Source organism: Saccopteryx bilineata, chromosome 3 (assembly GCF_036850765.1).
Source record: "Saccopteryx bilineata isolate mSacBil1 chromosome 3, mSacBil1_pri_phased_curated, whole genome shotgun sequence".
NCBI classification, from domain to species: domain Eukaryota; kingdom Metazoa; phylum Chordata; class Mammalia; order Chiroptera; family Emballonuridae; genus Saccopteryx; species Saccopteryx bilineata.
In genome coordinates, this window is record NC_089492.1 from 117,892,342 (window position 1) to 117,905,417 (window position 13,076).

Sequence of the window (13,076 nt, forward strand, 5' to 3'; positions counted from 1 at the left end):
GCCCCCTACAGGGTGATGCACTGTCCATCTGGGGCTGCTGCTCCATTGCTCAGCAACCAAGCTATTTCAGTGCCTGAGGCAAGGCCATGAAGCCATCCTCAATGCTTGGGGTCAACTTGCTCAAATTGAGCCATGGTAGCAGGAGGGGAAGAGAGAGAGAGAGAGAGAGAGAGTGTGAGAAAGAGAAGGGTAAGAGATGGAGAAGCAGATGGGCACTTCTCCTGTGTACCCTGACTGGGAATTGAACCCGGGACTTCCACTGCCGGGCCAATGCTCTACCACTGAGCCAACTGGCCAGGGCCACCAATGATTGTTAATTAGTTTCCCATCACTTTATTGAGGAAAGAGGGGCAGACCCCTCTTACTTGAGAAGGAAGAAACAAAAAGAATACAAGGGAAAGGAGCCAGTAGGGGTGACCAAGTCAGCCAGCAATAAATTAACTATATCCCATAGTTACAGTACAAAGCAAGAATAGCAGGATCTGTATGTAACTATGGCCAGTGATCTAGAAACTCCTCCCCCCTTGCTGACTCCACTGAAACTTTCCCTCCCCTATCCTTGAGTCCTGGGAAACCTTAAGCAAAGAAATCACATGCCCATTGTTTAGATATAACCTGTAAGAAAAACAATTTCGGGGAGCCCGTGTTTTGGAGCTACAAGTCCCACATGCCCCGTTGGCTTTAATAAATCCTACTGCAGGGGTCAGGAACCTATGGCTCGTGAGCCAGATGTGGCTCTTTTGATGGCTGCATCAGGCTCACAGACAAATCTTTAAAAAAAAATAATAACGTTAAAAATATAAAACATTCTCATATATCACAATCCATTCATTTCCTACCACTCATGTTCATGGTTACGGGTGGCTGGAGCCAATCACAGTTGACCTCTGGTTCAACAGCAAATTTTTATTGGATAATGCATAAGGTACACAGGTCGTTGTATGGCTCTCAGGGAATTGCATTTTAAAATATGTGGTGTTCATGGCTCTCTCAGCCAAAAAGCTTCCCGACCCCTGTCCCACTGCCTTCATTAAGTTGTCTGGGTGTTTTTTTGTCCTCCTTCGATTCCTGCAATATTATAATCTGATGAGAGTCAAAATTTGGGAATAAAAAACCCATTACCTATTTTACACAAATGTTAAAATGTACACCTAATATATGTTTCAAATGTTATCTTTTCAGAAATTTGATTGTGACAGGGAGAATAATGACCTCCCAAAGCTTTTATGTCCTAATCCCAACATGTGCAGATATGTTCATTTACATGGCAAAAATGCTTTGCAGATGTGTTTAAGAACCTCAAGATGTGAAGATTATCCTGAATTTATTTGGGTGAGTTCAACATAATCACAAGAATTTTTTAAAGTGGGAGAGGGAGATTAAACCTGACATTTCTGGCTTTGAAGATGAAAGAAGGGGACCAGGACACCAGAAATAGTCACCTCTAGAAGATAGCAAAGGCAGACAGATTCTCCCCTAGAGTCTCCAAAGGGGAATAGAGCCCTGCCGACATCTTTTCTTTTCTTTCTTTTGTATGTACATGTGCTACTGAACCATGCACCCAACATCTTGGTTTTAGTCCTCCTGTGAGTCCTGTGTCACATTTCTAACCTATAGAATTATAAAATAGTAAGTCTGTGTTGCTGCTAATCACAGTTTGTGGTAATGTGTTATAACAGCAATAGAACATGAATACATGGATATAGAGTTCATCCCCTTCCTCCTCTTTTTCCCCTTGTTTCTGCTTACTAGGAACTGTGGATGAAAAAAAAAAAAAACGGGTTCTATGGAAAGTAACCTCACAGGGTGACCTTTTTTTTAAATTTAAATTTAATTTTTTTTTAGTGAGACAGAGAGAGGGACAGATAGGAAGGGAGAGAGATGAGAAGCATCAATTCTTCTTTGAGGCACCTTAGTTATTTATTGATTGCTTTCTCATATGTGCCTTGACTGGGTGACTGCAGCTGAGCCAGAGACCCCTTGTTCAAGCCAGCAACCTTGGGCTCAAGCTAGCAACCTTGGGATCATGTTTATGATCACATGCTCAAGCCAGCGACTCCGTGCTCAATCTGGTGAGCCCACGCTCAAGCTGGATGACCAGGGCTCAAGCTGGCGACCTCGGGGTTTCGAGCCTGGGTTCTCTGTGTCCCAGGGCAATGCTCTATCCACTTCACCACTGCCTGGTCAGGTGACATATAACTTCTTTAGTAAAAGATTTATTTTGGCTTTTAATAAGCCTTGTCTATTGTTACTGGACATCTAAGTTAACATACTTGTAAAATAAGCCCATAAATTCAAGTTAAGATAAAGAAACAAAAAATGAATGAATGAAAGAAGCCATCCTCAAGAGAGCACATAATCTTGTTAACTATCCTGTTATCCAATCTCCACCTGACTTCCTCCCATCTCCATGTAATCTTCCTTATATTTGCTCTTTAATTTCAAATATATTTTAAAAAAATGTAAAACTGTTATTCTTGGGAGCATTTGAGATCTTGTTCCCCACATATATCATCAGTTTGGCTCAAATAAACTCTTAATAAAATTCTCTACAGGTTTCAGAGTTTCTTACATTGACAGAAATTTCTCATCCATAATTTAGTTTTCATCAGAAGGAAAACAGCCTACACTATGGTCACTCCCACTGCGAAATAAATCATCCTTGGGAGCTTTTGGTTAACATGATTTCAGTCCCTTGGAGCAGCAGTTTTCAACCTTTTTCATCTGATGGCACACATAAATTAATCATTAAAATTCTGCAGCACAGCAAAAAAAAATTTTTGCTGATCTGACAAAAATAGCTATAATTTTTTATTTTTATTTATTGATTTTAGAGAGAGAGAATGGTAGAGCAAAGGAACACTGGTCTGTTCCTGCATGTACCCTGACAGGGAACAGAATTGGCAACTTCTGTGCCTCGGACAACGCCCTAACAAACTGAGCTATCAATATATGGCTAGGCTGGTATAATTTAGACTTACATCAACAATAATAAAAATAGTAATTAGCTACTGTTTTTCCTCCAAAGTGACTTTTTAAAAAAAAAAATGGAATGCTTCTGTAAAACCAGTAGCCATGGCCACCATCACAGCCACCTGATGCAGGTTAGCATTAGATTTGGACAGATGGTAATGAAACAACGGAGCCAGGAACTGGTGGGCCATTACCTTTAATCCTAGCTTGCACCTGGCGGGCAAGTAAAAACACATACTGGGCTCCAAAACCTACTCATGCAGTGCTCACAAAGCTACTGACTTATCCGAGTTTCCTAGAATCAAAGGTTTCTAGCTCACCAGCCTTATTCACCTCTGTTCCCCATCTCCTTCTCCCTGCACAAACTCTGCACAAACTGGCTTCTCCCTCAGCACTCTGCCATGTTGGCTGCCTTTCTTCCCCTCCACGTGGCCTTTATCTGCTCTCCTCTCTGCTCTTCTTCTAGAAAGTAATCCGACTTCCCCCGGAACAACGTGATCTCTCCTTTTAAAATCTTTTGGCGCGAAAGCCCTCCCCCAACACACATTAATATAATCATGCCCATCTCAAGCAAGAAGGGCAACTAATATCACCTGGGCTTCCACGTGGGCAGCGCCATCTTTAACAAAGTGAGCACAATATATTTTATCTGCCTAACAGCTTCAAAATAAATAAGTAAATAAATAAGGACCACTTCACAGATTTGAATGTCATCCTTGCTCCGGGTCCATGGTAATCTTCTCTGTATCATTTCTATTTTAGTATATGTGTGGCCCGAGTGAGCACTCCAAAGTGACTCTTTAAAAATCTGGTGCCTCTACTTGCACATAAGGAGTTCTGATACCAAGAATTAACCAATCAGACACAACCTTCTTATGTGGTGTGACCAATAAGATACAACTCTATTGGCTCTACCTGGGTAGCTCAGTTGGTTAGTGTGTCCAGATAAACCAAGGTTGTGGGTTTGATTCTGCACACAAACATAAAGGGTGTTAATAATACAAGCTAGAAAATGATAAGGGCCAAAGAAAGATGCAGAGTGTTAATGTCATTCAAAGAAATTTGGAGGAGAGATCCAAAACTCTTTTCTGATAGGAAAGACCTGAGGAGTTTGCCAAAGAAAGTAGGGCTTGAATTAAGCATTTCTGTGAATAAAATACCAGAGGCAAATTCAGTTACAGTAGAAGAGATTACTGAAAGATAAAATCAGAAAAACAGATTGGAATCAGCTGCTATATAAATCCATAGGGTTGAGGAATTTGGATTAGGCAGCCAGAAGCCACCAAAGCTTTAAGAAGGATTGTGATAAAAACATATTCTTGAGAGAGATTCAGATGGATCTATGAGACTGTAGTTGTTGAATCAGGCTAACATTTAAGTACAGTCTAAATTCAAATATAAAATGCACCCTGGCTGGGTAGCACAGTTGGTTAGAGCGTTGTCCTGAAATGCTAAGGTTGTGGATTCGATCACCAATCAGGGAACATACAAAGAATCAACCAATAAATGTATAAATGGGTGGAACAGCAAATTGATGTTTCTCTCTCTCCCTTCCTCTCTCTCTAAAATTAAATAAATAAATAAATGTAAAATGCAAAGAGACAAGAGGGATTATCTGGTGGAATAAAAATACATGCTTCTCATCTTTATTGTTCCAACCAACAAGGCCATGGCTAGATGGTCCCTTTGTTTTCTGTTGAATAGATATTGTTTCTGTTACATTGCTGTATGAGTATCATAAGAGCAAATAGTAAAATAGTGCCCTCTGAAAAGGAAAATATTTTATTTTTTGAGCCAATTTTAATAAGAGCTTAAATCCTGAGACCTGTAGATTTAAAATATTTTTTAAATTTTTAAAAATTGAATTTATTGGGGTGATAGTGGTTAAAAAAATTATGTTTTATGTGTATAATTCTATATTTTCTGTGTATCATAATGTGTGTTCACCACCCCATCATTTATCCACCTTTACCCTCTTCTACCTGCCCCTACCCCCCTTTTTCCTCTGGTAATCACCATACTGTTGAATGTGTCTGAGGTGTTTTCTTTTCCTTACTCCCTTCATTTTTTCTCATTTAGCCTCTCAAGCCCCCTCCCCCCTAACAGCTGTCAGTCTATTCTCTATATCTATGAGTGTGTTTCTATTTTGTTTGTTAGTTTATTTTGTTCAGTAGATTCCACACATGAGTGAAATCATATGGTACTTGTCTTTCTCTGACTGGTTTATTTCACTTAGCATAATAATCTTCAGATCCATCCATTCTGTCAAGGTAAGAATGCCTTCTTTTTGATAGCTGAGTAATATTCTATTGGGTAAATGCACCACAATTTTTTTTTTTGTATTTTCTGAAGTTGGAAATGGGGAGGCAGTCAGACAGACTCCTGCATGCGCCTGACCAGATCCACCCGGCATGCCCACCAGGGGGCGATGCTCTGCCCATCTGGGGCGTAGCTCTGTTGCAACCAGAGCCATTCTAGCTCCTGAGGCAGAGGCCATAGAGCCATCCCCAGAGCCCAAACCAGCTTTGCTCCAATGGAGCCTTGGCTATGGGAGGGGAAGAAAGAGACAGAGAGGGAGGAGAGAGGGAGGGGTGGAGAAGCAGATGGGCGCTTCTCCTGTGTGCCCTGGCCGGAAATTGAACCCAGGACTCCTGCACACCAGGCCGACACTCTACCACTGAGCCAACCGGCCAGGGCTCACCACAATTTTTGTTTATCCACTCATCTACTGATGGGCACTTGGGCTGGTTCCAAATTTTGGCTATTGTAAATAATGCTGCAATGAACATAAGGGAGCATATATTCTTTTGAATTAGTGTTTTGGGTTTCTTTCCAGAAGTGAACAGTTTATTTCTTTCTTCTTCTTCTTCTTTTCTTTTTTTTTTTAAGCAAGAGAGAGAGACAGGGAGGGAGAGAGATGAGAAGCATCAACTCGTAGTTGCATCACTTTAATTTTTCATTGATTGCTTCTCATAGGTGCCTTGACTGGGGGGTAGGGGAGGGACTCCAGTTGAGCCAGTGACCCCTTGCTCAAACCATTCACCTTGGGCTCAAGCCAGTGACCACGGGATCATGCCTATGATCCTACACATAAGTTGGTAAGCCCACTCTCAGGCCAGCAATCTCTGAGTTTCATACCTGGGACCTTAGCATCCCAGGTTGATGCTCTATCCACTGCACCATCACTAGTCAGGCTGTGGACAGGTTCTGAGGTCAGAAGTGGAGGTTATAGTAATTGCACAGACCCGTCTCCAATCAGCTATGGAGGCCAGATCCTGACAGGTTCAAAAACAATCAAGGACAATAGGAGATGTATTTTTTCTAATGATTTTATTTATTGGTTTTTCAGAGAGAGGGGAGGTGAGAGGCTCACAGTTGCTTCACTTTAGATGTTCATTGATTTTTTTGTCTTATGTGCCTTGACCAGACAAGCCCAGGGTTTGCAAACTGGTGACCTCAGTGTTCAAGGTCTGTGCTGTATTTACTGCGCCCCCACAGGCCAGGCCAGCAGATGGAGGTCTTGTTGTCACACAGTTTTCCTTGGGAGGGAGTATAGGTAGGCATAATAGGCATCTTCGGCAAGGTGATTTCTTGTTGGCAAGGGATGAGCAATCATGATTATTTTGGTATGTTTTCTTAGGATGAAAGATAACTGAGAGTCTTCTCTAAGTAAGGATGCCCAAGATAGGACATTTGAATTTTAGATAAAAAATAACTTTGTTAGTAGAAGTATATCCCAAATATTGCAATCATATAAGGCTCCTCCTTTTAAGAGAGAGTGGATAAGTCAAAGAAGGATGCAGGAAGCTGAAAGGGTTCTCCTTTTCTCTGAAATCAGGTCAGCTGCTAAGAGTGAGTTTTGAGGATAGAACGAGAACTTACCACAGCTACTGAAGGCGATGGATGAGGAGGTGACCAGGGCTGCCCAGATATAGAGACCAGTAGTGAGGTATCCGATAGTAGTGAGACCTCAGGTTTTGGAACCCCACAGCCCAAGTCTGTGCCTCTTCCCAACTTTGTGGTCTTGGTCAGTTTACTTACCTTCTCTGCTCCTCAGTTTCCTCATCTCTAACATGAGCCCCCTAATGGGAACTTCCTCAGAGGGTTGTACAGATTAGGTGAGGTGATACAGGCAAAATACTGACACAGTACATAGCACAGAGGAAATGCTCACCATTATTAAATTGCAGTGGCACAAAATCTTCATGGTTGTGTGCTTTTCTCAAGCCATTTTCTGAAGGAGAGAAAGAAGATAGCTCACTTGCTTTATTTGTGTTTATAATTGGAAAATTAATTTGATTTTTAGAAATATTAGGCAGCTGAATTTTAATTAATACAAAATTAAAATAATTTTAATTAATACAAAATTGAAATAAAAATTTTTGTAAATGTAAATCAGTGCAAAGAAAATTAAAACCAGCTATAATTTAATCTTCTAAGAATAAATAATGTTACTATGTTAGTCATTTTCATATATATTTGGTATGTATAAAAATATTTATTTAATGGCATTGTACAGTACTCATTTAAAATTTTTTTAAAATTTACTTACTGATTTTAGAAAGAAGAGAAGGGAGAGAGAGAAACATTGATGATTTGTTGTTCCACTTATTTATGCATTCATTGGTTGATTCTTTTTCTTTTTTTTCTTTTGCGTGAGAGAGACAGAGACAGAGATCCCTGACTAGGGATTCAACTGGCAACTTCTGCGCTTTGGGATGACGCTTTAACCAACCGACCTATCTGGCCAGGGCTTTACTTCACATTTATATCATGAAATTACTTCATACTATATCGTGAACATTCTCTCAATTATTCACTGGTCTTCTAAAACCTATCTTTTTTTTCTTCTTCTTTTTCAATTGATTGATTTTATTTATTTATTTTTTTTACAGATACAGAGAGAGGGACAGACAGACAGGAACGGAGAGAGATGAGAAGCATCAATCATCAGTTTTTCATTGCGACACCTTAGTTGTTCATTGATTGCTTTCTCATATGTGCCTTGACCGTGGGGCTACAGCAGACCAAGTAACCCCTTGCTCAAGCCAGCGACCTTGGGCTCAAGCTGGTGAGGTTTGGTCAAACCAGATAAGCCTGCGCTTATGCTGGCGACCTCAGGGTCTCGAACCTGGGTCCTTTGCATCCCAGTCCAACGCTCTATCCACTGCGCCACTGCCTGGTCAGGCTTAATTGATTGATTTTTATAGAAACAGAGAGGTAAGGAGAGAGACAGAGAGAGGGGGAATCATTCATTTGATGTTCTACTCAGTTGTGCATTCTTTGGTTACTTCCCATATGTGCCTTGACCGGGATCGAACCTGCAACCTTGTTGTTTCTGGATGACACTCTAACCAACTGAACTAACTGATCCCAGGGCCTTCAATAACATATCTTAATGGCTGCATTATGTTGACACACTGAATTTTTTAAAAAAATTAATCTCCTTTATAGAATAGGTTTTTTGGAGTTTGAAAACAAAAATTAATCACACAGTACTTCTTGGTAATCCATGTTTGCTAAAACCCCATATGAATTTCTTAAATTTTAAAAGCGATATTTTGAAAAACAGGATAAAATAATCTCATAACCCTAACACAACTATAATTTTAGTTTATCCTCTGTCAGTATAGCTCTGTGTGAGTGTGTGTGTGTTAGGTTAGTTCTAGTTGCTGATGTAGTTGAATTGTGTTACCTGGATACTTCTTAGAGAACCTTAGGTCATCTTGGACTGAGGCATTAATATTTAACAGACCTGAAATTGATGGATTGATGATAGCAAAATAAATTCAATCCACCTGGGTTTCTATCAGTTGCTAGAACAAACAGCAAGGCTCTACTGTAAGCCAGGAAAAAAGGGCTTCTGGAGGAAGCAACTGGAAGCAGTGGTGTGACCTTTAGAATCTGGAGTTGGGAACAGGCTTCTGCATTGGTTTTCTTTCACCTTTGTTCTCAGACAGATGTCTCTTGATTGGCTTCTGAAGGGTCAGGTTGCCTCAGTCCCTTTACTTGAACTAAAACTGATAGCTCTCAGTAAATAAATAGGAAGACTGGTAGAGAAAAACCCGTTTTGGCTATGCAATGCTATAGTTTGGAAACTTTGGTCTTAGATAAGGTGTTCAGCCCATGCTGCAGAGAATTAATCTATCAGATGTTCAAATTGATTAAATGTTCTGCTGAATCAACTAAATCAGTCTGTGTCACTCCCCAGTGACCTCCAGCCGCTGTTCCTCTCACCTCTTCACCTTTAGCTTCTATTACAGGGGAGTGTCCCAGCAGCTTCTCTCTGCCACAGATGTCTAAGTTTATAATCTGCAGATGCCTTTTATTTATTTTTATTTTATTTATTTATTTATTCATTTTAGAGGAGAGAGAGAGAGATTGAGAGAGAGAGAGAGAGAAGGGGGGAGGAGCAGGAAGCTTCAACTCCCATATGTGCCTTGACTGGGCAAGCCCAGGGTTTCGAACCAGCGACCTCAGCATTCCAGGTCAATGCTTTATCCACTGCGCCACCACAGGACAGGCTGCAGATACCTTTTAGATATAAAAAAATCAACTCTGGGATATGGGCCAACACCTTACTTGACAATAGCTACATGTTTTTTTGTCTTTGTAAAGATGATTCAGAACAGACATCTCTCTAATCATAGGGAGTAAATCATTAGGTAAAAATAATTCCCCTAACTGAAAAACAGCCACAAAGACTTGCAGACAATTAAACTTACTTCCATCTGTTCAGATCATAATTTTTGGCAGGCACTTTCCATCTATGTTACATTATTTAAACCTAGTGTTATAATTGTCAGAAATCAATTCACTCAGTCACAGGTCACTGTCCAGCCTTCTCTCTGGCTGACCTACTCCCCTCTCTGAACTCTCTGCTCTGCTCTCCTGTTTACTCCCCTTCAGCCCATCGAGCTCCTGGCTGCTCTTCATCAAGGCCACTCATCACCTCAGAGCATTTGCACTTGCTGTTTCCTCTTTCCCAGAAATTCATGTAACTACTCACTTATATCCTTAGAGTCTTGCCTCAACTGTCACCGTTACAATGTGGCCTTGTCAAGAGAGATGTTCTTGATTCTATTTAAAATTATGCTACCTGGGCGTGCTGCAGAGGTAGGGTTATAAAAAAATAATAGTAAAATAAAATTGTACCCCCTGTTCCCATACTCCATATCCTTCTTTGTTTTTCTCCATAGCACTTATGACCATTTAAGATGACATATACAATACTTATTCATTTTGTTTATTGATGGTCTCTCCCCATTCGAATATAAACTCCATGCCTGACCAGGTGGTGGTACAGTGGATAGAGCATCAAACTGGGATGCAGAGGACCCAGGTTCGAAACCCCCAGGTTGCCGACTTGAGCACAGGCTCATCTGGCTTGAGTGCAGGCTCACCAGCTTGAGAGCTGGGTCACTGGCTTGAGTGTGAGATCATAGACATGACTTCATGGTCACTGGCTTGAGCCCAAAAGTCACTGGCTTGAAGCCCAAGGTTGCTGGCTTGAGCAAGGTGTCACTCGCTCTGCTGTATCCCCCTGGTCAAGGCAAATATGAGAAAGCAATCAACGAGCAACTAAGGAGCCACAACAAAGAATTGATGCTTCTCATCTCTCTCTCTTCCTGTGTGTCTGTCGCTATCTGTCTCTCTGTCTCTGTCACAAAACAAACAAACAAAAAAACCAGAATATAAACTCCATAAGAGTAGGAGCTTTGTTTTGCTCACTATTCTATCCCCAGTGCAAAGGACAGTGCCTGGTACAGAGTAGGCGCAACAAATATTTTTTTGAATAGATGAATATATGAAAGACCACTCAGTCAGTAAATGGTAAAAGTGGAAATTCAAAGGTCAAGTCTCCTGGTTTGAAACTTGCTTCTCTTTTCTCAATTCCATGCTCTCTCTGGAAAGAAAGGAGTATTTTCTTTCAAAAGCTAACATAGGAAAGTGTTAATGGAAGGGAATATGAAAACCTGGTCAATAATCCTTCCATATAGGTTTGATCCTTCCTAAAATAGCATAAGCCAAAATAATAAAAAATAAATTAAAAAAATAAGGAAAGAAAGAAAAATATCATAAGCTAATTGGAAATCTGCATTTAAAGAAAAATTTGAATAGCACAGAGAAGCCACAATAGTTGAATAGTAACTAAATTAGTATTTGAGTAGGGATTAAGAATTAGGGCCGTTGAGGGCCCTGGTTGGGTAGCTCAGTTGGTTAGAGCATTGTACTACTATATCAAGGTTGCAGATTTATCTGGTGCCAAATTTTTTGAGATCTCTACTAGTTCTCAATTCTCTGAATAAATAAATAAGTATATAATAAAATTAATTTTTAAAATTTTCTAAGTTCACAAAACTTCAAAATGCAAAATGTATAAAAGTCTTCACCACCTGTCCCCAGCCAACAGTTCTCCATCTCAGACGCAACCAACGTTAAAAATTTCTTGTGTTGCTTTTCAGAGATAGTCTACTAGTATACAAATAAACAGGTATATATTTTCTTCTCCTTTCCTGTTATCCCCTAACCTCTCACCACCTGTTTTTAAAATTGCTTGCCTTTTTCACTTTATAATATATTATGAATCTTCCTTAGAAGGATAAACTACTTTGTTTTACTTAAAAAAATATTTTTTAAATTTTCCATTGATTGAGAGAGAAAGAGAGGGAGGAAGGGGTGCGAAGAGATAGAAGTATCAATTTGTTTCACTTAGTTGTTCCATTTAGTTGTGTACTTATTGACTGCTTCTGGTGTATGCCACCCTGGGGTCCAACCCATGACCTCTGGCATGCTGGGTCAACACTTTATCCACTGAACCACCAGACCAGGGCTCTTGTTCCTTTTTCAAGGCTGCATGATTTTCCATTATATAATGGAACATAATTTATTTCACTGGTTTCCCTCTGATGAACACATGCATCTAATCTTTTGTTAATATAAATAATATCGCAATGAATATTTTATATAATATATATACATATATATATATATTAGGGTGGCAGGCAAGAACAGACAGAAAGAAAGGGAGAGAGATGAATAGCATAAACTCTCAACTCATAGTTGCAGCACACTTTAATTGTTGATTGATTGCTTTCTCAAACATGCCTTGACCAGGGGGCTCCAGCTGAGCCAGTGGCCCCTTGCTCAAGACAGCGACCTTTGGGCTCAAGCCATTGACCATGAGGTCATGTTTATGATCCCATGCTCTAAACTCATGACCCCACGTTCAAGTGGTGAGCCCACACTCAAGCTGGATAAGCTGCACTTTAGTTGTTCATTGATTACTTTCTCATATGTGCCTTGACCGGGGGACTCCAGCTGAGCCAGTGACTCCTTGCTAAGCCAGAGCCCTTGGGCTCAAGCCAGCAATCTTTGGGCTTAAGCCAGTGACCATGAGGTCACGTCTATGATCCCACATTCTACCTGGCAACCCCGCACTCAAGCTGGTGAGCCTGTGTTCAAACCAGTGACCTTGAGGTTTTGAACCTCGGTTCTCAGCATTCTAGGTCAATGCTCTATCTCAGGGGTCAGGAACATTTTTGGCTGAGAGAGCCATGAACACCACATATTTTAAAATGTAATTCTGTGAGAGCCATACAATATGTTTAACACTAAATACAAGTAAATGTGTGCATTTTTTGTAAGACCAACACTTTTAAAGTACAATAAGTCTCTGAATTCTTTTTAATAACGTTGTTATGCTGTTGCTAACCAATGATGAATAAAGTACTTCTTACCAATAATGCGACTTCTGGTGCTGCACGGTTTTGCTGATGGCTTTGTAGTCTGGTTGATACGTGGTGAGGTTAAGCTTCATGCAGGCATTGAGACTTCCATCTGTTAAACATGATTGTAGGTTGGTCTTAATGTTCTTTAGATGTGAGAAAGACTGCTCACATGCATATGTAGAGCCAAACATTGTCAGTACAGCAATACTCACACGCTATAGTGTGTGGTATGTGATGGGAAGCGCGTTCCAAGTTTTAGTTTGTTTTTTAAAAAAGATTTTATTTATTCATTATAGAGAGGGGGGAGAGAGAGAGAAAGAGAGAGAGAAGGGGGGATGAGCAGGAAGCATCAACTCCCATATGTGCCTTGAC

At 40.3% G+C, this 13,076-nt stretch overlaps 1 non-coding gene across 1 annotated transcript; it reads right to left on the bottom strand.

The window, feature by feature from the left end:
* Positions 1-3,652: 3,652 nt before the first annotated feature.
* On the bottom strand, positions 3,653-3,759 carry LOC136332713 (U6 spliceosomal RNA). The gene has a single exon (XR_010730873.1). It is a non-coding gene; the product is annotated as a U6 spliceosomal RNA (small nuclear RNA).
* Between the last annotated feature and the right edge of the window lie 9,317 nt (positions 3,760-13,076).